Raw genomic sequence first — 25,824 nt, forward strand, 5'->3', positions numbered from 1 at the left:
CACGCCACCTCAGCAAGAGACAACTAACACATGCCATACCTTACTCTTGAGTTTGAGATTCAGTTTCCAGTACTTGCTAGCTCGCCTTTGCTATGGTTTGGCTCAAATTCTGCTTTCTCAATGTGACACAGGGGTCAGAGACTGGGAACTTTAACAGACCAGTCAGGAGGTGTTTCATCAGACTGCCTGGTACCATCAGATTCCTTAAAGCTTTCTTACAGTCTCCATATCCCTCAAGTTTTGCCCCCCCCCCCCCCTTTAACATCAGCTTTTTGATGAATGCTTTTAAAAACCCCTTAGGTCTACAAATGCTTTGTGTCACCTCTAAAAACCAGAGGATGACTCTCCTCTTTTATAACAAAGCAAGAAGAGTCAGACATGGATACCCTCTAGGTTTACTAGCTAAAATCTTCATTGACTTGGCAGATATTTACTTCTTGCTGGTGTAAGAGAACAGAAGTCCGAACAATTTTGATTTTAAGGCCAAGAGATAAATTAAAGTTGTAATTTCTTTAGATCTCCAACATTCCCTGTTCCCACAGCTGGAGGTAGTCTGGCAAAAAGAGGCCAGTGGGGGTCATCATTAACAGAGGGGCGTACAAGGCTGATCCTATCTACTAAGATTTCACCCTAAAAAGAAGTTCAGGAACAGGGAAGTCTCCATGTGGAATTCAGGTTTTTGTACAAAAGCTCAAGATAAAACATGTTTCTATCCAACCATTAGCGCATTTGTCTTGACTGGTTCTCAGTTTAGCACACCTCCTCCTCCTTTTCCTCTCTTTGCAAATAGAGCGAGCACGCTGGGGGCTGAGAAGGGAGAAGAGAGCACAGCTGAGATCTACCATGACAGCTGTCACATTTGTGGCCAGAGCACTTGCGGTCTCTTCACCCAGCAAAAAAAAGATAACACTACTATTTTAAACTGACTCGCTGCGTTTGTTCACAGGGATTTGAAGGCCATCCACAATTCTGGCTTCTTGCCATGGGTTTTTTTCAACGTTAGCCTTGTGTCATCAAGTCCCATGCTGAGACCCACAGAGCGCCCCAGGTTGCAAGGGACTTCTGGGGGTCAGCCAGTCTAGCCCCTGCTCCAACCTGGGCTAGCTCTGAAGCTTGGTCAAAAGTACATTTTCTGGTAGGGTCTATCACTCTAAGCAATACCGTATTTCATACTGGAGCTAGGGAAGGTTTTTACAGACTGTTCCATTTGTAGCTGCCAAGCTAGATTTTAGTAAACGCAATAGATGCACAAAGAGATAGCACTGATCTCCTGGTCTTAACAGGGGCTCAGATTCTCAGCCCACCTACAGTTTTGTCTTTAAAAATCCCGCAGCTGTGAATATGAAAATTAGACCAGCATCTCAAAACATCAAAGCAACTCATCCTAGTGAGGCTAAGGAGTTAGTTTCTTCACACCTGCAGCACTCTTAGCACACAGGAAACCCCATTTATATGGTACTTTTCTCTTGGGTGGTATAAGCTACTGTTTCATACTGAATTAAAACCGGTAACGCAGAACCAACTGAACACAGAAGTAACTACAGAATTCTCTCTGGACTTGGAAGGGAAAAGAGAGGCTGCTAATTACAGCCTAACTCATCTCCTCACTGCCATAAAAGCATTAGCAACTCTGCCTTTACAATGTGCATTGGCACTGGTGTTTAGTTAAATTAGGGATTTTGGTTCTCATGAAAGGAGCTGGAATGGCAGCACCCCCAAACTCCATCTCCCCTGGGAAAAACTGAAGATAGGTTGTTCTCCATAACCAAACCGCTCTCGGTTACACCCAGTCAATTAATCTGCCACTTAATCTCACTATTAGCGGCCACCACCACTAGGAAGCCATCCAATTTAGGCTGTAGTCAATGGAGAGAAGCCTCAGAGAGGGACTGCCATTTTTATGTAATACTGCCATGAGCTGCTTTAATGAACAGAACCATATTTTCTTGCCTGAAGGCTGGTAACACCAAGCCTCTACATTTGTGTTTCATCTTTTTAATACTCTTGACACTCTATTTAGGTAAAGAGTAGCTCAGATTATTTCTAAGCAGTACTGTGCAGCAGGTTTCAGGGCTATTTACTAGTAAAAGCAGACACTTGGGTCCAGCCAGAAAGCTTTTGTACATGCTAACCTGCTTGCAAAGCCAGTTGCCTTCCACAGTAATAGAGTGGCTCTTCTACAAGAGTCACATTCAAGCTGTGAGACCCCAGCAGACTGCATCTGGCATTCAGACACAGCAGCCGCTCTGCAAAACAAACAGGGATACTGGGATATCCAGCACATTACTGGTTTGTGAGATCCACCCATCAAAGCAGCCTGGGCTGTTGTTGCTAGCAGAATCATGAACATTTTTCTGAAGTTTCAGGAGTATCATGGGTATCAGAGGAAAAAACCAAAACCGTAAGTGCATACACACACACAAAGAGAGAGAGAGGTATATATGGAAACAGTATAGCAGCCAAGAGGAAGCCAGGACTCCATCCTGCCCCAAAGAAGCAGATATGTGATATCCAGGCTCCAGCTGAGGCAGCTACAACCTGTCCCCCCACATGTATTTTCTGAGTGGTCCTGAATCAGAAAAGCATAAACTCATGCCCAGGGAACATATTTATACCAACATGAATGATGAACAACATAAAACCAACATAGCATGGCCAGCCTTTTCATTATAGACTCACCCAACAGGAACCTCGTTATAGTTTTGGATCATTCATCTAGTTACAAAAATTATGGCGTTACTTCCTTAAATACACTGTGCAACTGGACAGCATGACTAAGACAGACACAGTAGCTTTTTCTCCTGGGTAAGAAAGGCCACAGGACTTCCTGTGATTAACGATGTTATAAACTCGAGAAGATTTTGGCAGAAAAGACCTACGTTATTTATGAATTGCTTGCAATATCAAGATGTTCGCCATCAGCCTCTGTAAGTCACTGCAATGCTTAGTTGCTCTTGCTGTTAAGAGCATGACTATTCATTAATATAGCGGAAGACCGTATTTGCTATACCACTAAGTAAAGGAAAATTCAAGTTTCCACAGCCACCATGCATATCAAAACAGTAAAAGAAGGAGCAAAAACCTAACAAGATCTGGTGCCCTCCCCAGTGCCATGCTGAGAAGCTGTGCTTACTCAGTTTGTCTTCAGCATCCAAAAATGGACCATGGCTTTCCAGGGCTTTCGGTGCTAAATGAAAGCTGACTGCAGAAAATTCACTGGTAAATGTTTATTAGCAGTTGCCATTCTAATTTTAACCTCTGGACATTTTTAGGGCCAATTAAAAAAAAAGACCAAAACCCAAGAGACCAAATAATCCACATAGGAATTCTCTCCTGGCTGTGCTATTTCAAAACTAATTCTGAGACCCAGGGATTTTTTTTTTTTTTTCCCCCCTTAAATCAACTTCTTGTACTGAAAGCATTAAATTACACCACAATGTCAGACTGGACTGTGCAAGAAAGCAAGCCTCTTGGAAAGGACAGAGACATGGATTCCCATGGGAAATAACAGTTTCCAATACAAATACTTCAGCAGTATTATAATCCATAATGGAAAGCAGAAACCCCTATTTCTTTGCCTTTCCATGTTGAAGGGTGTGGGACTCTAGGAATAGAGAGGATTACCCCACAGCAATACACTCTGTATAAGCTTTTCTCCAGGCTCATATGGGCTCCATCAGTCCCTGCAGAGCTGTTTCATCCATCCAAACTCTCAAGAAGTGTTCAAAAAACTTCTCCTCAAGCCTTAATTGCATCTTCATGCATCAAAACCAGATACACTGTCATGGTTCAACAATAATTTTCCTACCCAGGCCTACTCCTTCCACTTCTACCAGCAGAACAGACCATAAAGACCTTAACAGAGGCAATTGCTCAAGCCCTATCCTGTGCAGACCAGACTACCCAATGTTCATAGCAGCAGCTTCAGGACAGATTCTTTCTGCAGCTGGTATTACCTGCAGATGCTCACCACAGTGGTACATGAGGTTATACCGTGGACTAGAACTAGTCCAAGATCTCCAAGTAAAAGCACAGATGCAGATCTACTGGAGAGCAGATGTGTTCTTCTTTATTTTCCTTCCCATAAAGGTAATTCCTTAGGTGCAACCCATACACCCTAGGGGCGTGTTCTGGATAGTTACGAGGCCAACAGAAAACAAAACAAATTTGCCAGTCCCTGGGGCATGCAGCTGCCTGCAAGGATGAACTTCACTTGAAGATAGTACCATGCTGTTGCCAAAAGGCTTCCCCAGTAATTCTGACCATGTCAGCACCTATCCTTATTCCTTGGCCAACCATGTCCAAAAAAAGCAGTGAGGAGCAGTACTTCTGGGTCTCACAATTCTGGCACTCTTGGCTGTACTATAGCCTACAGTCTTCTCTCTTCTTCCAAATTATCACCAGTCCAAGTAAGAAACACGTCCTTAATTTAGCTTCCCTCTCCAACCTACAAGCTCACCACAGACTGATGGAGTCCCAGAAGCTGAATGATGCATCTTTCTATACTTTCTGAAGCCAACAGACTCTTCAATTTGAGCCAGATATGCTGCCTGTTATACTAGCTGCTACTTGTTTTGTTCTACCTGCGATGTGAACAGGCATTTCCTTGTAAAATGAAAGCTAAATTCCCCTATTGCAAGTCTGCAGGGTGCGTGTGAAGGCAAAGCAACAGCAGATGATGCCTTTCTCCTTGACCTATGGCTCAGAAAAGGGACTGTTCTCTGGGGAAATCAACCCTGCCTGTCTGGGTCCAAAGAAGTCCTCTCCTCATCTCACTACTCCAAAAGGTGACCGGCATCCCTCTGCCTTTCTAATCCAGGTGCCCTGCACCATCTCTTCCCTGGATACCTTTGAGGCCTTGAACAGGGCACAGGGACAGTATAAGAAATATAGGAACCTACAGATCCTTATGGGATCTCTACACAGCCATTTTGTAGCTAGAATCAACTACAGTGACAACACACACATAATCAGAGGCAGATCTACAGGACAAGATGATAGGACACAGTGGTACCCGTGACTTGGACATCTCGAAACCCAAAGGCAATGTGCACTATTCCCAATTTCACAGCTGCTCCCAGCACCCACAGTGGCACCATGGGAAGCCATCTCACAAGATACTGATGTTGGGGCTGACAGAGCTGACCCCTCTGCTCTGGGGGTCTCCCTCTGACACAGTATTTCCTAAACAAGGGAAGAGACCATGGCAATTCTCCCTGGAGAGAGGATGTTAGCAGAGGCTGAGCACAGCACCTAGAGATCTCATTCCTTATCTGTGCTGGTGTAAGACCTTGTCCTCCCTCTGTGTCAGAGCTGTAGTTTGGTTACTGAGGACACAGTTTGGTTTGAGGGTTCCCCCCCCCCCCTTGGTTTTTTTTAAACCAGAAACCTACATACCCATAGCTCCAAAAATAAAAAGCTACAGCAGACAAAGACCTTCACAACACAGCAAAAACTTAAGTACATCATCAATACAAACGCACTTTCTCACATAGTAATTAAAAAACTCAACGGTAGCAATGAAGTGCAATAATAAAATCTTTAAATGAGCCTCGGTCTTTAGAGGCAACACCAGTTAAAAGCTACCTACATGACAAGTTACAGCTATTCGTTGGGGGGAAAAAGTGCCACCTGCTCACAACATTTCAGATTCAGTTCCTCATTTAAATTTAAGAATCCTGTATTAATTGAATATGCCACATATCACAGTCCTCCTCTCCCCAGCTCCAACTTTTCTAACACTGCAATCTCCGGTTTCCTCAGGTGAGTGACTTGTTTCTGTACAACAGGCCTAAGACTTTTTAGCAGTGGTGTAGTAGTATTTTGCATAAGATAATATACAGGAAATAGCTTATTGTTAACCATTTCATTTTCAAGATAGACTAAAAGTCAGCAGTTTAGCGTGTAAAAGCAATCACAGGCAACTTATGAAACATGGCTGATAAGCGTGAGCAGCAGGAAATACTGTAGGTGAAAGGCACAGACACATCAGGCTTTCATTGGGAAAAAGAAGCAGCTTGCCTTGCAAGGTAGCTGATAGTTTTTAATCTCAGCTACATGAATGTATAATTCAATTATCTACCTATTAAATACTGCACACTTACTTAAAATTATTAAAATGGCAAAAATCTGGTTACAGTGTAGCTGCCCTCTGACACAGAACCCATGTCCACACAAATATTCCCATCTTCAAAGGAGGTTAACCCACCTGCCTCTGAACATAGGTACGATTTTTTGTCCTGAAAGGCAAACTTGTTATTATTTGTTTTAATAATCTTTTATTGTGGACTTTAAACTCCTCACCTTTCTTTTGACACTTCTTTTTGTTTCCAACACAGTCACCAGCTGCATACGCTTAATAACATTTGCATTACAGCAGCTTGACACATCATACCTGTATTACGCTGCTTTTTATTTCTTCAGCACACTGCAAGCTCAGATCTTTTTCTTTAGCACGACTTCTCCCCTACCATCATGAAAGCCTGGCCTGTTTGGGAAGGGCTCCTGAACTCTCTCTGCTTCCAACTAGCATTTGCAAGGTTAACAGTATTATCCAAACGAGAGAACAAAAAAAGCACCAAAAAGCATATACACTATTTTTTGGTACTGTCTGGGCTAAAAATCTACCACCAGCAGGTTCTACTGAATGAATCCTTAATTTTACCTTTTTTGTTAGAAGCCTTTTGTAAAGGAGTTTGCTTGGAAGATACACTCACAGACGTGCACAAATGCACTCTCAAAACAAAATCGTTCTCGCATACACTGTCATCCTCAGAAAAGTATAGCATTTCTTCATACCGCTACGTCAAAGCTACTGCAATCAGTAACTAAAAGACAGGCCAACTGCTTTTTCTGCCTAAGCAATTTATGCTTAAATCATCATAACCTGTGCAGAAAATGTAGGGGGGGAAAGTAAAGTATGACTTAATAAACTCTTGCTGATTCCTGCTGCAAACAGGCTTGCTTTTTTTCTGGCAATTACAGAAGAGGGATTTTTCTCCCCCACCACTTTCAGTTGCCACAAGCAGCCTATTGTTTGGATTTCGCCATGCAGCACTCCTGATGCAAACCCACAGCTCACGTTAGCACGCTTGGACTGCATGTAACTAAAAATCGAACAGAAGGCAATTCAGTCCCATTACAATAAGAACAGTGCTTTGTACTAAATACCTGTTCAGAGCAAACAGACATACATACCCTGCTTCGGCACAACTACAGAAGACAGTGTCCGTGCATACCAGAGAAGTCTTGCAATACTTCCAAATATCCAGGTGCCTGTACCTATGTTGTATACCAGATGACAGCTTAGCAGCCTGTTAAGAGCACACATCATGCAGATCAACTGCCCCAAATCCAGGAAGCCAAAATAGCTCAAGACTACATCTCTATGCCTCCCAGCACAGAAACACCATGGTAGCATTCTCTTTCATTCAAGAACCAATTCAAAATCGGTTGGACACACCAAAATGAGTCATCTCCATGCAGTGGTACCTTAACTCTGAAAACTCCTGCTCCGTCCCTCTGCTAAGGGAACTGAAAAGCCGTAAACTCACTTGTGCTGTGGCAACAGCAAATGCAAATCCTGCCACACTGCAAAACTTCAGCACAGTCTCCTCTAGCACACATGAACTACATGTGCTCACAACCACCCTTTTTTTTTCCCCAAGAATAAACTGGGTTTCTGAAAGCTGTTCCCTCCCCTAAAGCAAAAATCAAATTGGCAGGGCAAAGTTTAGCCAGACTTACATTGCTTTAGTAGGATTTGTACTAGCTGTGCTTTAAGGCACTTAGAAAACGGGCCTGGAAGGGTTCAGAAACAGTGTGCAAGAAGAGGTTCAAGGTCTCTCACATACAACTGCAAAGACTATACCTACTGTTTAAATTAGGTGAGGAGCTACTGTATTTGCAGCCTTGAGTTTCAGGCTAACCAAATCATACCACTGATGTTTTAATACAATAAAGTTAGCAGTGGATATGTAGGCATATTAGGAATATCAGCATATCTGAAAGCAAAACCATGAGCTTTTCTTGGGAGGTATGTCAGATATTTCTAATTAAGATGCAGCTAGTAACTGCATATAACAATCAGAGGTTAAAAAACAACCGGTGGGGGGTGGGGAGGAAGAAAAAAAGAAAACATCACCTAACAAGTTTCCAGCAGCAACTGTGTGAATTGTAAGACCGGAATTGCAAATTTAGCTTTGGTGAGAATTTTACCTCTGAGACCAAGAGGTGCTTGCAGGGTGTCTACCTGTGGTTTGCAAAAACTTCTCAGACGAGCTTCAATATTCTGAATGGCAAACAAAGAGTAAAAGCCCCAACCGATACTTCCTGCATGTTGAGAAGTTAGAGTGGGGAGCTTCTAGTTTTCTGTGTGTGGTGGGGGTGTTGGTTTTGTTTTGGAGTGGGAGTTGTTTGCTTGTGTTTTGTTGTGTTGTTTGGGGTTTTTTTAAAGGACAGTTTGGGTTACCGTGTGCAAATAATTTTAGAGACTGAAAACCCTGCAACCTAACCTTCACTTACTTAGGAGCAAAGCAAGTCTAATCCCACAGTCAGGTTATTCTATCTGGTAGCAAAGCAAACGAGCTAAAAATGAAGGAAAGGGAGAGTTACCATGGGATACCAAGATGCGTCACTTCTCTTGGCTCTCTTGGTGCCACGTGACATCTCAGCCGTGAGTCAAGAACTCAGCAGATGGGATAGAAAAAAAAAAGTAAAAAGGTCTCTAGATTATAGCAAAGTTTAGGCTTTTAAATCCAATTTGCTAACTGCTTATGGCTACAGAAATACAGGCAAACAATATTTGTCTATAAACCAAACTGTCTATAAGCCTATTGCCACTGTGCAATAAATACATGCTTTCCCTTCCAACAGTCACCATCTACGCTTTTTGGTTCCTTACCGTAAATTTAGTCCAAGCACATTCAGAAATACTGCCCTTGCCATCTTCAGTAAGAACTATCACTTGCCTTTCAGAGGAAGCAAAGCAGGTCAGTAGTTTCCACCTTGCTCATAAATACCAAAGCAGCCACCTCACAGCAATAGACACAAGCAGTCAGAGTTCAAGAGAGATCAGAAGATGCATAAATCACTTTGAATTTACTCTCAAAGTTATCACACAGATCACCAAATCCACGCCTTGGGATGGAGCCCACTGAACCAAGACTCTCTTTTAATTTTCAAGGTATCACTGTTTAGCAGCGTGCTGCTGCAAAGCTGCCATATGCATGCACAGCATGTGAGCTGACCCCACCACATGCTTACTATACTTTGATTTTCACCCCACTCAGTCCAGTATAAATTTTTAAACACCTCCTGCTCCAAGTCTTTCTTTGCACAAAATTGTAGAGTGGTTCAATGTCTGATCCCCCCCCCTTTATAGCTGGCAATTTCTTTCTAGCATGTCAAAACAGCTCTGATTCAAAGGACATTATTCCACCTCCATCCTCCTCCAGCTCTCAAAGCCTCATAACACCCACATGCTGCCAAGAGCCAAAATCTCCAGGGAAATTTGGTCCTTTCATATGCCAGCCAAGCAAACCACCTCTCTGTAGTAAAAAGCAATATACGCTGTAAAAGAAGCCTTCACCCTCCAAGCCGCCCCAGTGACTTCCATGGTGTAATCCCAGAGTTTCAGCTCTACCCAAACATTATGTCACGCTGAAAATCGAGCTTGCAGGGAAATACTGAAGCCGGTCTGTCTCCAATGCATCGCAGTAACCTGATCATTACCCTAGACACCACCTGGCAAGCTGCCACTCCAACCTACCTAGCTATTAGTACTCTCCTATTAGCTCCAAATTGCAAAACTTTGGTAAAGTAACACAGCAAATTATCCAAGACAACTGCTGCTATAATCTGCTCTTAAACACCAATTTTTATCACCTGAATCATTTGCTACTGTGGCCCTGTTTCCCATTAGCTACCAAAAATATGAAATAATACAGAAGCCAAGAAATCCCACATTTAATCTGCTACTCCAACTTGTAGCCCCTGCGTTAGCACACATCTATATGAGACGGCATTTGAAAACAGCTAAGCATTATTTATTACCAACTTACAAAAAGAAGTTTCACATTTCTGCAGCAAGTTTAACACAGATGGTGTTACCTTCTTCAAAACATTACTTTAATAACTGTTCCCTGAGCCAGCAGATACTGTCTTTAATAGCCATGACGAGGTTTTATCCAGCCTCCTTTGAACCTCTAACCTTTCAGCAATATCCTGCAGCAGGGAATGCCACGGCATAACTGTGCACCACTGAAAGAAAAACTTTCCCTTGTTATAAGCTTGTTGCTTCCTTGTTTTATTTGACACTATTTTTTTGAATGAGGAGGGCCTCAGTACAGTCATCCTCTGCTCACGCTTTGCATAACATTCCTCTTCTCGCTTCCTCCGCTCACAATCATTTCTTCTCCATGCTGAAGAGTCAAAGTCTATTTACCTCCTTTTATACAACAGCTGCTCCATGGCTTTGATTACTTTCATCACCTTTTGCTGAACCTTTTTCTTTTTGGAGATGGAGGACCAGCTGGCATTCAAGACACAGGGAATCATGGAGAAAGAGGGGTTTTTTTGTTTGGGTTTTTTTTGTTGTTGTTTTGTTCTCTACCCCTTCACTAATAACATTCATTCATTTACTGCTTTAACTTTACAGCTATTTTCAGTAAATTCAGGGAAAAAAAAGCCTCCCAAGAGCAGAACAAAACCTGAAACTAATGTTTTTGCATCATGCCAGTGCTGCACAAACAAGCATTAGGTTTCAGAGACAGGAAAGCGCCTGCAAAGTGCAGTAATCTCTTAATCTCTCACAACAGCTGTTTACAAAACTTAATTTCAAGCAGAGCAAGGCATTAATCGTATCCCTGTCTGTGCATGAAGAAGCCTTCCTCCGTCCTCTTGCTTCCCTCTGCTAAAGCGCTCACCCTCTGCCGCCCAGGCACAGCTTGGGAACCACGTATTTCTTTTATATGTCCCAACCCAGGGTTCTCCATGTTTTTGCAAAGTGCCCCAACCCAATGGGCACCCCAGCCCCTCTTTCCTGCTCAGAGAATCAGATCGGCATCCCCCCCTCCTCACACATATCGTTGACCCCTACTCTGCATTGCTGCTCAGGCTTGCAGACATGCGACAGGTCTGCTGGCAGCTCAAGCAAGCCCTGGAAGAGAAAGGGCAAAAGCAGGTGCTGAAGCCAAAAGAGCAGGGAGGAAGGCAGCAGCAGGGAGAAGGGAGCATGGATCTCATGTTCAGAGCTGGCAAGCCTGAATTCAGAGCCCACAGGCTCCATATAAAACAAGTAGAACGTGCATCTCAAGCTGCTTGTGCTTTGTAAAAAAAAAAAAATATATATATATACACACACGCACATACACACACACTTACTTTGGTCACCTGTATTTATTATTTCCTGATGCAGTACCAGCAAAATGACCTCTACTGAGGCACACAGAAAAAAACCTGCTTTTTTATTAGTAACCAATTGCTGCTTTACAGCTTCATTGACCTTGAACTGCATACCAGATTCCTTACCTCACCTATGCTCGACACATGCTCATTTCCTCTTTTCATGTGGAAACAGAGTACCGAACACCTTTTGTGTCATTAATAATCACCATACACCAAGGGGCTGAGCTGTATCCTGAAACTCCTGCCCGGTATGCAGGTTTTTGCCCAGTTTTCAGCACCTCAAACTCCTCCCAACACAGGATGGCAATACAGATTTGCTTTAAAGTGTCCATTTTCACTCCACCCCAAATTACCACACAGAAGCAGATACTGGCTGAATATAAGAATTTTCCAGCTAAAACTAAAGAATCAGTGCAGAAACATTAAAAAGTCCTTAGGCAGGCATTTTACTGACAAACAATGGGATTACAAATGCACAAAGAAAGAACTTCAGAACTAGCATGACTTTTGCAGGGACGATGCATCTTGCAAAAGCAAGAAGCAGCAGGGTGCAGATGAAAATTTGCTGTTTATATAAGTTTACTTAAAGAAATGATCTTCTAAGGCTTTAGACTTACACCTTGTAAGGCTGTGGGGTAAAAATAAAGCTCTTCCTTGGGACAACCTGCCAGGTAATCCTACTACACAGTTTTGGATGCTGATTGGAATAGACAGGAAGGATGGATTAATTTTGCTTTTGATGATAACTGGGCTTTCACTCAAGTGAGCATCTAGCACGCCACCTTGAGAAGAAAGAGAATCAACAGGACCAGGAACAGACTTTCTTGGGTACTCCACCTGGAATTTCAGGTTTCAAAAGAGTTCTCACTTGTAAAATTCAAATTATATGAACATGGTCTGTGAAACAGCACTCCTTTGCCAGAGGCTACTCCTCAGGCATTCAGGTTGTTGGATGCTCTGTTCCCTTCTTTTTCCAGTAAGCCACTCCTCTCTAGACCACTTCTCCATCCAGTTTTCACACTGTACAGGGAAACCCTCCTGCCCACCCAGTATGCACTCTTTAACAGAGACACATGGCCACTGGCATGAGATTTTGACAGGTAGATCTCCTTACAACAAGGTATCAAATCTTGCAACACCTGCGTAACCTTGTCCAACTGTTCACCAACTGGATCGCCACCCTGAAAGGTCTCGGCTGTTCCACTGATACCTAACGTATATCTTCCAGTGCAAGCGTTCGTGCTGCATCTTTCTGAATAGTAAGATTTTGGCTCTCAGCACCATCTTTCTCCAATGCCTGCTTCTCATCCAGGTCAAATCAAGCCAAACAACGGTGAGGGACAGGAAAAGAGTATTAAGACAGTTTGCCAAAGTGGGTATTAAATGATGCGCAATGGTTCTCCAAAGCAACAGACAGAAAAGCCTGCCGTGGATGGCAGGGTGTTACTGCATTGTCACTCACCCTCTACTCCCCCTTGAAACTCTGCCTTATCCTGAATTCCTCCTGTGCCCTCTTTCTGTTCCAAGCTCAGCTCAACTCACATTGTCATCTCAGCCTCTGGGCCTCCTGCTGCCATTGCAGAGACTCAAGACGACGACTGAAAATCCAGTAAAACCTTACTGTGCTTGTTTTTCCCCTCCAGAGGGGACAAATTTGCAGAAAACTGACCATTGTGCTAGAAACTGCAGAGAGGAGCTCCCTTTCCTTACCTTAACCCCAACACATGTGGTACATAACGTTACAGGAGCAACAGGCTGACGGCTCCGGTCCCAAGCCAGCAGTGGTACCTCTCCATGCTCAGAGGGAAGCACTTCTCATGAAACACCATTTTTAGGACAAGCATACACCATGCCAAACTACAGAGCACCCAAACTATGCCGATTTAAGACTGCTCAATTCACAGGGCTGCAGGCATCACACTGTCATAAGACAATCAACAGCAGAGCTCTTGAATTAACAAGTTGCAACAGCAACCCAAATGATCTGATTTGGTTTCCCTGGAAGTTTAAGATTACAACCCCAGATACCATTAACTTAAGAGCTAAAGTTTTGATTTGAGCCTGGACCAGTAGTTAACAATACTCATTGCACAGGGGAAAGAGGGTCAGAATAAAGTTTCCTAACGAAGGCACTGCTTTACAGTGGAGAAATACAAGTAGTGACTATCTGCTGTTGCCCCCTTCACTTTTGGCTAGGCAATTCTGTGTGCAAACAGTGGTGCATTTGAGTTGTGAAGCTGAGTACACAACATATTTCCCCCTACACACAGAAATTAGCTCACTTTCATACTGGCTGCTTCAGCTGTGTAAATAAGACCTAAAATACTGCCTTATATATATTCTGTAAAACTAAATCCTACAGAATGTAGCCCAGTAAGAGTCAAAACATTTTTAAGCTCTTTATCCTTGTGGTATACTCCTTTATTTCATACTTTTAACATAGCATTCACCATAGACAAGTTATTAAAATTTGACAAATGAGCCATCTATTCATTATAAAACCCTTCTTGACAGAATGCTTTGGGAAAATCTTGAGAGGGATGGACATGAAATCAGTGTATTTTCATGCACCACTTGCAATTTTGTGATTATAATATTTGTGATTAAGTATCTTAGGATACTGTGTGCAATTTACCTGTGCAACCATTGCTCTAAACCAGACCAAGTCAGTGCACTTAGAGAATCCAGCCTTGGCTCGATGATGTTACCACCTTGCTAAAAATCTGACACCTAACCGGTAGGTGATGCTTCAGACCTAGCACCGATTTAAGGACAGAGCTGTCCTTCTGCTTCTATAGACCTTAGGGGTTAAGAGCAGAGAGCTCGTGTTCGCTTTGAGCAAGCTGACATCCTCACAAAGCACAAACACAACCTCGTGCTGAATATTACTGGAGTATGAGAAAAATCATTTAGAGAAATGGCAGCTACAGCATAGCTACTTGCCTTATCTCCTTTGTAAACAGCTTTTAAACTGCCACGTATGGCTATGATTAAGGAGCAGCTGGAGATGAGAAGAGGCATCCTATAACTGCTGACAGCTAAGTTTATTTGAGCTTCAGCACAAGCATTTAAAGATGAAAGAGCACAACGAGGATGCTGAAAGACAACTGACAGCTTGAGGAATACACACCAGTTTTCAAATAATTTCTGTGATATAGGGTAATATTTATGATCACAGCATTCACTAGGAATTAGATCATCCATTTAGCAGCAGGTTTCCCAGATCAACTATCTGGGGACTTTAAACAGGATCAGCAAGAACTGTAGAGCACTGCAAAACTGGAGTCAGTGCCTTTGCATTCTTGGTGTTCAGCTGCCTTCCTGGAGAAGCTTCACAAAAGACTAAAACATAGGGGGGTAAAACAAAACAAAACAAAACATCAAGAGGAAGTGCAAGTTGAGTGCTACAACTGATTTCAGGAGTATTGCATGTTGTCCATGTTGACTGCTATGCCCGGACCTGTTAGTCTACCTCTGTCTTATCTACAGTGCTCAATTTTGCATCTGCTGCTGGCTTCATTTAAATGCTTTTCATGCAAGATTATTATTTTTGGAGTAGACAGAGTTTGACAAACCAGTACTATTGCAGGGCAGTTATGCTGTCAGACGTAAACTTCCAAATCTTTGGCAGGGGGCTGACACAAGTAGCTGCATCAGGCTGAGGAGGGCATCAGTTAATTTGGATCGGCAGCAGCATTCATGAAACATCTGAAGCAACCTTGTAAGCACAGTCAACGTATCCTAATAATAAAAACAGCATTTGTGCAAAGCGTGTTCCTTACCTTTTCTGCCACTCACCTTTCAAGATGTGCCGTATAGCTCAGGGAGCTCCTAAGGCTATATTTACATGAGTTTTCCAAGAAACTATTAGTAAAGCTTGGGGAATTTAGCGATGCGTTCAGGTCTGGAGATGGCTGCAATGAAGCTCCATGATGCAGAAAAGGGCAGGGAGGAACCTAAAGGTAGAAGCATGCTCCAGACAAGATGATATTTAAGTCTGCCTAGATGTAGCTTGGAAGCACACATGATTTGAACAGTTGGGACAGTCACAGAGGACTCTGGTGACACAGCAGACATCCTCCGCTGGGACTACAAGATCCCTCAGCATTTTAATACCAAATATTCTACCCACCGTTTGCAACCTATTTATCACCATGGAGCAAAATGTATTAGATGTAACATTTTGTCTTCCTAAGTAGTACATGGAAATCTGTCAAAACAGTTGCTGACAGCCTTTCAACTATTCACTGGAAATGGGGACAGCAGAGGAAGGGGGAGCACAGGCCAGGAAAAAAAAAACCTTTTTGTTTCAATGGATCTTGAAAACAAATCTATGAGAACAGAGCAAAACATTTAACGAATTAACTGAAACAAAGCATCTTGTGCAAGAATTCCAATCATCTGTGGAATAATAAAACTCCAAAACCATGGAGTAATTTTAAACAACTACGTCTGTCATTAAAATAATGAACAAACTAGTCAATACTTATCCAATAAGAGAGAGCTATTTAATAGGGTCTAATTCAACATGGCAACATAGCCTGTTGGATCCATCTAGCGACTGAAGTTGGGGGAAAACAACCGATTAATAATGCAGCTTCCCAAAAGGCACAAAAACCAGAAGTGTCACCATCACAGTCTATGTCTCCTGGGCTGCAGACGAAGAGGATGCCCAGATTCATTAAATGCTTCAGCACCATTTGAATACAGGTTTGCTGAATGCAAAGAAACCAGATATAAACCAGAGAGCAAAGCAAGATTACAGATCAGCAAGATGGCATTCCCCTCGTGAATCCAAATAAACATGACATTTTGAACCATCTCCAGCATGACTTCAGCACAAAATAACATTTGCACTTCAACATAATAGTTGATGTTTTAACTGCATGCTAAGAGCTACCCCGGCACAGCAGCCCAGAGTTCAACGTCAGCTGCTCAGCCTTCAAAGGAAGCGAAAAGAGTTGCAAAAGAGCTGTGCTGTACTTTAAAGCAGTAACTGCCTTTCAGGTAGAAACTAAATGTATTTACATTCACTCTTCAAGCACTTGAACCCAACTAGAGCATGCCAGTTGTTTTGGTATTTGCTAGGTGCCCTGTCCCATCCCCAGATGTCTCGGGCAGATGATGTGACACGTGAAAGGAGCTGGGATGGCATTAGCCATCAAATCCCAACTGAAACCTCATGTACACGAGAGCCAACTAGCAAAAATTAAGCCAAAGCAAAAAGGAGCACAAGCAAATAGGATGCAAAGCAAGACAGAAAACCCATTTTCTCTTTGAAAACATGCAAGAATTGGTGAGCACACCCTTATGGGAAATCCTATTACTTGGGTCCATAACCTATGAATCAATCTCAAAGTAAGTCAGAGCCAGCCTCAGGACAAAGGAACAGTCATTTGCTAATTCAGTTGACAAACAAATCCAGAAAAGGAAGATTCCCTCTTTGGATTAAGAATTAATCAGCAGCAGGTATGGCCTATTTTCATTAACTGCAGCCATTTCCTCCCAGCACATCCTTTGCCTTTTCCAAGAAACAGGGGAGCAGCTATGTGTTTGAGGGCAAATGAATTAGGAGACAAGAATGAAACTATTGACAGCAACCTGCTTTACGCTACTCGCTTACCAAGAACCAGCCAAGCTATTTAATAAGCAGCAATGGCTCGGAAATCTACCAAAGTCAAATCTGATCGATCCAAACAAACTGAGCACAGGCAACATACAATATCTGCTCCAAAATTCCATTAAATCTTCAGGTTTGGGTAAGTGCCCAAGATGTTATGCCATTGCTTCTCTCCTTGGACTCCTCACTCCTCTCTTGGTACACAATTGCTCCATTAACATGGCAGCAGGCAGCAGCAGCACATCAGACCATAGACTGGATTCAGGCACTCCCAGGGGACTGCATGGATTCACTCTTCATCCTCCTTACTTTTAAAACACAACCTGTGGACTTTGTGCTTGTACCAAAACCAAAACCACAACCACCTAGGCAGATCCTGCAACATCCACTTGCCATTCCCACTTCTATGAGATAGTTTCGATGCATGCAGCTCATGTGCATTGGGAAAAAGTCAGGGGGAAGGTTAGTAGGGGAATCAAACGGGAGCTGAGAACGATGTCCACGCTTTCCCAGAGAACGAGGGTAAAACCAGCAGCAGGTCGGCTGGGTGTTGCTGTAAAAGCTGTTGCCTATTGTGTGCAAAAGGTGAATAAAGGCAGTGCTTACACAGCAGATCCTGGGCTTTAGCTGCCATGTCACCTCTTCAGCCATCAGCAACTTAAGCTTGGGCATTCCTAGCAGCAAAGGTATTACTTAAAAAGTCAATGTCACAATGAACTCATGTCCTACACTCAGGGTACAGAAAAACTCTAAATTAACATTCAGTTACATACATGATTAATAAATTTCCCCAAATGTGCTTTTAAGCGTACAAGACAACACCCAGAAACCAGTCACTGCTTTTAATGGAGATTATCTCCCACACATTTGACATTTCACAAGGTGGTGGGTTTTTGTTGGTGCTTTTTTTTTGTTGATTTTTTTTTTCTTTTTAAACAGCTGCTCCAGCCAACTGTTGCCCATTTGATTGGGAAATCTGATGGCTGCAAATCTCAGTGCCTGTTAAACTACCAAGTAGTCTGCACTGGAATTTAATTTTAACCATTCCAAGCCCTTGCTCCATTCATACACATATTTGTTTCTGAACAAGCAACTTAGGCAAAAATATTTTTAAAAGCTACCGCATACACTGAGGCTCTGTTCCATGGAGTTAAATTTGATAGGTATAAGCATCCCTAGCGGTAACAAGCTTAAAGAAAAATCATTATGATACACAGAAATTGAGTTCCAGCCATAAACCACTGCTTTACGACTGCACTGTCTGCTTTAGTCACTGTTACATTGTCATCATACAGCAATCAGGGCGTTTGCTTTGCTCTCCGAGTCCAGAGAGCTGCCATGGTCAGAACCATTAAGTGCTATATAAAAGTAATGTCAGGTTTCTCCTTCGAAGCCACTGAAGCTTAAATTTAAAAGAGAATTCAGCAAGCAGCTATATCAAGCACATACAGTGCCAAGCTGAAGGATGCGTGTATTTACATAACAAAAGGCTTCCTGGATTATTTTAAGGCTCAAGTTCTGCAAAGCTAACAAGTGGAGAAAGGGATGTTTTCCCTTCGTTTAAAAAAATAATACTCATACCAAGAAAGAAAAAGAAAAAAAGAAAAAAAAAAAAGCCATTGAAAAGACAGCAGTATCTTGATATTCCACTGTATTAGATCCCTAGATTGCAGCAATGAGTCATCCATGTGCCTTGTGACCCCACAAGTTTGTAAAGCACATTGCCATATATTGAGACAAATACACAAAAAATACAGGGGTCCCAGATACCAAGGCACCTGCAAGTAATATCTTCACATAAATAACAAGGTATGCAACATGCCCAACAGTGTTTGGTTTGAAACTTTTTCATTTAGCATGGAACAAAGCAGCCTTGCGCCTCTTGCACTGTACCTGTTGATGTTCAACCCCTATTAAATCTGCATTAAACTTTAAGTAATAGATTACTACATTATTCATAACGCCTGTGGGAAACAAAAGTTGAATCAATACAGTGACACGAGCTTCTGGCATCTAGTAAAAGTGTCTTCCACCCTTAATATTTATATAGTTGAAGGAGGGTGGGGAAAGCAGGAATTTCTCATGACTGATGAAAACAAGTCTAGATATTACGGTTTGTCCAGAACAAATATCACATAGATGCCAGCTTTCAGAAAGCAGCAACTGCAAAATTAAAACCTGCTCATAACGATTCACCTTATGTGCAACACACAAAAAAATCAGTTCCCTCAATTTCAGCAGCACTGATGTTTAGTCACAGTATTTTTCTCATTATTTCTGATCACTGATGGTATTTCTTATAGTATCTCTGGAAGCGCTACTCAACATCTTAATTGTACAACACTTGAGATTTAGAGGCATGCAGTACTGTGACATATGTAGGAGAGGGGCTAAAACCAACTTTCCCAAAACCAAATTTGCTCGAGGCATCCACAGGAAGAATTACAACTGCATTAGGAAGAATCACAACTGAAAGCTGCTTTTCTGCTCTGTCCCTCACCACAGCCTCTCAGAATCAGCCAGTTCAGTCTCACTAATATTCAAGAACATTTTGAGAAAAAGGCAGCACTTTCCCAACTAAGGAATAGAAGGCACAAAAGACTTGGTTCATTCAATGTGCTAGTCACTCAGGTTACACACAAACAAGTAACAGTTTTAAAAAACACTCTTTCTCAAAATCTCTATGCCCAATGGCTCCACTTTTATTTTCTGATTCTTATGACACCTCCCCCTTTAGCTCCTAAATCAGTCATGGAGCTTTCCAGCACAGATCAAACCCAACAGAACCACAAAAATCTTAAAAGATGCCTTTCGGCAAATCCTCGCACAGCTTCAAAGGATTATTAAAAGACAAAAACATAACTACAAGCAGCAAGAAAGGGTATACACCCCATTTATTTTCTCTTTGCAGGTCATTCATCTACATCAAAGCCAGAACTGGAAACAGAAACCAGGTATTCCAGCCACCAGTCTGGTTGTCTACCCAATGTATCACTCCAGTTTCAACAGCCAGAAGGGCAAAGATTTCCTTTTAAATAGGGTTTTTGGAGCATTTATACACAACCTGCATCTTCTCAAGTTTTGCTCTTAGTTATCCTTACCTGGAAGCAGGAAAAAGGAACCGATCTAAGTGATCTTTCAGTTGCCTTTTCCTAAGATTAAACAATTTAGTACTGGAGTTAGACTGTTTGTATAATTTTTTTTTCTTGAATGAAGAGAGTGCCAGGCTGGCACAAGCAACGTCTAAGCTAACAGAAAATGGAGGGAATCATCACAGTCTCTACTAAGCCATGATTTTAAATGAAAGCCTCACTTAAAGAAAGCAGCCAGTACAGGTGCCAAAAGAAACAGTGCCACGCAGCTGTAGGACAGCAAGTCAGACGATGCAAATACACAAGTGGGGACACTGACTGCTGCCAGTGCTGAACACTGCCATTGGCACATGCGCAAAAAATCATTAATCCAAAGCAAAATGGGTAACTGCCCATGCAAGTCCAAACGAAGAACTTACCCAAATTCAGCTCACATTTAATATCAGTTTACAGTAAACAAAGTATTGAAAAAACACACCACTCCAAAAACACAAATGCTTGAAAATGCAAAATTCATTTACTTACCTGCAATTGCTTTTCTACCCAGAGCACTTGATTCATCGGGTTAGAAGCTCACTATGAATGAGAATCAAAGCTCAGAAGACCTGCTGCTGGCTGCTTCTCACGTAGTCGTAAGAGTCACTAAAAGAAAAAACAAACCACCAAATAAAAATAATTACATATTAAGAAGCAGAGCTAACAGCAAGCCTTCTATTAAAATATCAGGAGTTATTACAATGTGAAGATGACGTCAAGGTCTACCAAAAGCTGGGATATACAGTAAAGACCGTGCTAACATGGACAGCTGCATTTTAAAAATAGTATTTCCCAAAGGGCACAGAAAGAGAGAAGATTACTGCGTCCAAAGAGGCCTATAAGCAGCTTTCATTGGATCTGAAGAAGGCCTGGAGTGCTTCTTCATGCACTTTGTGGCATCCCACGGAGACCAGATCCGCTACTCCCCACATGGACCAGCCTTCCTGCAGGAGCTTATCTTGGGCATACACTCATTTTCCTCCCAGCCTGTACCAGGAAAGAGTGGTTTGGATGAGACTGCCACCCCCAGAACAATGTGGGAAATGGAGCTGCCAGAAATGGGTCACTGACCACCTGATTTGGCCCAAGGGCACCATAGACCACAAGCTGTCTGCTCCCAACATCACGGGAATCTCAGTGTTTCACTCTTGAAAGTCATATTCAGTTCCAGTGATACCCAGAGCACCTTTTCTTTAACAAAAGAGCAATCAGGCAGAACAACTCTTGGGATACACATTGCCACTTGGAGCATAAACTAAATAAACAAATCTCAAAATTTTCTCTGAAGGGAGCTGGTAAAGTCACCCAGGCTCTGAACCAGGCATCACACAAGATAACAGGTTTTGCTGATAAATAAGCTGATGCAGGGGGAGCAAAGGAGGAAAGCTGAAAGCCTTTTCTGCTAGTCTTCAAGATAACCAAGATCATTTACGAGAGAGAGGAAGCACTTGCACCGAAGCAAAACAAAATGTAAAAATCAAAATGCATGTGACCAAAATCCTCAAGTGGCAGCACCCAGCTAACAGGCTTCTCTCCATCCCTGTTACCTAACTTTTGCACAGCCAAAGAGTCAGCAGCAGTAGACAAACCACTCAGCCCCACGGCTGGGAAGCTAACACACTCTTCATCCAACCTCCCCCAGCTTTCAAGGGAGACAACACCCCGGGGGAGATTCGGAAGAGAACCAGCCCCCTCTCGCACGGGGTTCTGCAGGGCTATTTCAATTAAACTTTCAGATAAGGGAAAACAAGATGGCCTTCCTGCTCCATTCACATTAGTTAGAAGTCTACGATTCATACATCCCGATTCAAATACTGGGGCGGGGGTGGGGGGTCATATTCTGCTTGCTGAAGCAGAACCAAACCCAAATAACGGACTGCCAGGAAGCAAGCAGCCTGCAGCATGGCAATTCTGCTTTCTCGGACTCCTTTTTAGCTACGTTTAGGATTAGTTGGAAATTCACTTCTGGGTTTTACACTGCATTCTTGCCTCATCTTCAAGATTAATCCATCAAAGTGCTTTGGGGAGGGTGCCATCAGCCCCCCCCTCCAAACACCTACCCTGAGCACCCACCAGCCCAGCCTCCAGCAGCCAGAAGACTCCCCTCTGTAACAGGTGGAAGTCAAATGGCTTTTGTTCATCCAGATAGAACCATGGTACACCGCCAGCAGCGGAGCTGCTCAGTAAAAGCCTTGCTATCCTGCCTTGTTTGCTGTAGGATTGTAGTAATAAGAGCTAATGTTCACAAAATGTAAGAGAAGTTATCTATCCCATGAACACCCACCAGCACATCTTCAGTAAGGAGGAAGGCCCTGTTTCCATGAGTAACTGCACTCTTATCTCGTAAGAACAGCCACCCTCCCAAACACATCCCAAACACTCTCTGTTCACAGGCGCTCACTCATCTGCCAAGTTTTATGAAGCCCAAAAAGCCGCCCATCTGCTGAGAGTGGCACCAGCATTAACCACGAGAAAGCCAGCCTGCCATACCCCTCCCTGCATCTGGAGGGAAAGCTCCAAACTCTGGGTACCCGCTCTTCCAGGAAGGACGGTTCCCCCTCGATCCAAGAGATGATGGAGCATAAACAGGCACTCAAACGTAAACAGACATTTTCGATGAGCAAGTAATGAATCAGCATGTGCTGCTGAACACCACAAGAACTCCCAAGATGCTTGATACTAGCTGTAGCCTCTTACTCTCCGGTATAAAGCCATACAGACCCTGTAAGGACATATTTTCTGCCACATACGGTATTATTTCTGAGCCAGTTAGAATAAAGTAGAAGCAATTCACACCAACAGTTAGCTTCATTTATTACCAAAGTTTCACTGATAGCAGAACTGTATGGCAAGGTTTGATTAGACCTCATTTGTCTTTTTCTTGTGGCACACACAGCCCTTCATTGTATTTTTTTAAAAACTATAACATTTGTTACACACTTTTCAGAAAATAAAAGGTCTATCTTACCTCAGTTGATTAGCCTGTATGCCAAACTCCTCCATCCTCTGCTCCTTCCCCCAGAGGAAGCCCCTTCTGTTTGCACAGCGGTGGCTTCTGCTCTGCTGGGGTACAGGCTGCCAAGTTCAGGGCCCGCTTTCCTTAAACTGCATGTTAATATCTTTATGGAAGTAGTTCAGCTTCTGGAGTTCCTAAGCAATAGTGAACCATAACAGCACGAGAGAAACCCACTTCTATTTTAGCATATAACGTGACAACGTTCAGCTCTGTCTGTGATACCACTTGCTCTAACATCTGCAGCATTTCTTTAATGCAGAAGCACCAGCTGAGAAGAAATTCTGATGGTTTTGATGCTGTGAAGATTAATGTCTGAAGTTACTTGCCAGTCTTGTTCTCCATACAAGATGGCTAAGAACTACCAGTCATTGTCAATAGCACCCAAACACCTTCTAGAGCATTGCTAGCTTATTCAGAATATATGCACTACTTTACAACACCTGATCTAATAAATTGTAACCAGCACAGCCTCGAGCTTAGGACAGGCTTAGAGTTGAAGCTGCACCTCTGACTAATGCATTTAAATTGATTACAGCTTGCAGAAACCTGCAGGATTTCCAGAAAGAGCAAATAATTTATTTTATTAATATTCCAATGTTTTGTAGATGAATGCTACCATCCTTATTATCCATGCAGAATTATAAGTGAACCAACCGTCCACATGATTTAGGAGAGTAAGTGTTCTAAGTACTGAGGGCCACTTTTCGAGACTTTACAGAAGTAAAAATGTTTCCTTGTGCTGAACATCAGCTGTGCCTGCAAAGCACAGACATGAAGCTTTGGAGTTGAGGATTCTCCTCTTCCTCTTTTCCTTCCCACTTAACACATACATGCAAGCAGCACTATTGCAAAAGGAGCAAAGCTGTTGTCTTACTTTCTTACCCAACATAAACAGCAAGGATCAGGACTGTCTGCAAAGGCTGGATTAACCAGCTGCCAACTACTACTTAGAAAAGGCACCTCAGTGATTAGAGCAGCATTTTCATTTTACACCCTAGCACAGGAATGCAGGCGTATTTCCACATTTCACTGGCTTGTTTGCTTCTCGTTTGCCAGACACACTAAAGTAGTCCTTAAAATACACTGGAGAAATTCAGCCCAAATAGATCACTTGCACGAGTTTGCCAACCCAGTATGCTTGTGGATTAAAGAAGTCAAATTAATTGATTTAAAGACAACGTAAGGGATTGTAAGAGAATGTTTAGCCAATGTCTAAGACGTCATTTTAATCCTCCTCACAGTTAATTCTTTGAACATAGGAAGCCAGTAAAATTTGTGATGCAGTTCTTACACAGAAAACATCTCCAAAGGCATGCTAATCACTGGACTATTTTGCAAATTGCTCCTAATCTACAGTTGTTTGCCTCTGCACTCTTCCTTCAGAGACAATAAAATCATACAGCTAATGTAATGTAGAGCTCACTCCCAGTGAAAGCATATTTAAGAAAAGAATGATCATTTGTTTTATGTAGACAGATCTGCAGTAGGGAACCATTATCTAAATACAACTCCCCCCCAGCTTTTGCTATTATATTTTAGGGTAACTTCCATTTTACATTTTTGTCTTTAATTGTAAGAGAGTAGACTATTTTTAGCTCCCATTTCCATTTTAGGAAGATTTAGAGATAAATCCCCCCTGCAGACACACCACATTTTTCATCAGTGCTTGGTGAAGCACTAAGGGAGGCAGCCCAGAAACATCCCCTTCATCTTTCTTGAATGGAAAGATGGTAGCAAAACAGGTAGCATGCTGCAAACTCATTCGTAGTGTCTCAAAGCCCTGAGAGAACTGTTGTTATCACAACTGACAGCAACATAATTTTGTGAATTAGCAAGGTTTATTCATGGGATTACCTTTGTTTAGTTCTTCCAGCGTCCCAGTGACCTGAACGGGGGACTGGGAACAAAACTGAGTGGAGAAAGCTCAAAAGACTTCAGGGACAAATGAAAGATACTGTTTGCAGCAAGCATGCTTTCTTCACTATTAAAATTTGCACTTTTAGCACAGAAGTACACAACTGTGCTCAGCCTCACATCTAAGACATCTGTGTACTTTCCGCACTAGCCTGTACAAAGTCAGCCAATACACCACCAAGTCTTGATTTCCATTTTATGCTGTAAATAAGGTGAAGTACAATTTTTAGAAGTGTGGGGAAAAAAAGACTGCATGAGCACCATTTAAAACGACAAACTTTTGAGGTCTCTTACTAAATATCTACAGCAGAGAGAGGGGGAGATATAACAAAGGGGGAATTCGCTTCCAGTAAGAAACAACGAGATCCAAAACCCCCTTTGCCTGTTGTCTGGATTTATTTTTAGGTCATGTCATAGGAGGTCTAACACACGACTACACAACAAATAGCAATCCCATTAACAGAAGACAGTCTCTCTCCCTGTTCCCAAAATAATCATTCCCCTTCTCAGACCTCCTCCCCACCTTCTTGTTGTTCAGCCTTCCAAAAAACACCTGACAGGACACGTTGCTCTCCACAAATCTGGCCCCAACATTGCTATGAGTCTCCTTACCACTTAGGATGCCAACTGCCCCAGAGACACTTGGAAATCTTTACACCAGATGGATGCCAGGACATTGAGAAGCAACTTGGTACATACTGATATTTTCAACTGTTCCTACAGGGTGAGATACTCAAAAT

General features: G+C 42.5%; 1 protein-coding gene across 6 annotated transcripts in view; it reads right to left on the minus strand.

The window, feature by feature from the left end:
- Window positions 1-25,824, minus strand: part of SGMS1 (sphingomyelin synthase 1) — a 109,088-nt gene that overhangs the window by 49,102 nt on the left and 34,162 nt on the right. For 4 of the 6 annotated variants that reach the window (XM_052799379.1, XM_052799381.1, XM_052799377.1 and 1 more), the window contains exon 2: window positions 20,644-20,760. The gene's annotated coding sequence lies outside the window, so the exon portion shown is untranslated. Of the gene's footprint in view, window positions 1-20,643; window positions 20,761-22,214; window positions 22,410-25,824 lie in introns of those variants that run through there. The other 2 variants (XM_052799382.1, XM_052799378.1) reach the window with 1 other exon arrangement.

This window comes from Harpia harpyja, chromosome 10, assembly GCF_026419915.1.
Source record: "Harpia harpyja isolate bHarHar1 chromosome 10, bHarHar1 primary haplotype, whole genome shotgun sequence".
NCBI lineage: Eukaryota > Metazoa > Chordata > Aves > Accipitriformes > Accipitridae > Harpia > Harpia harpyja.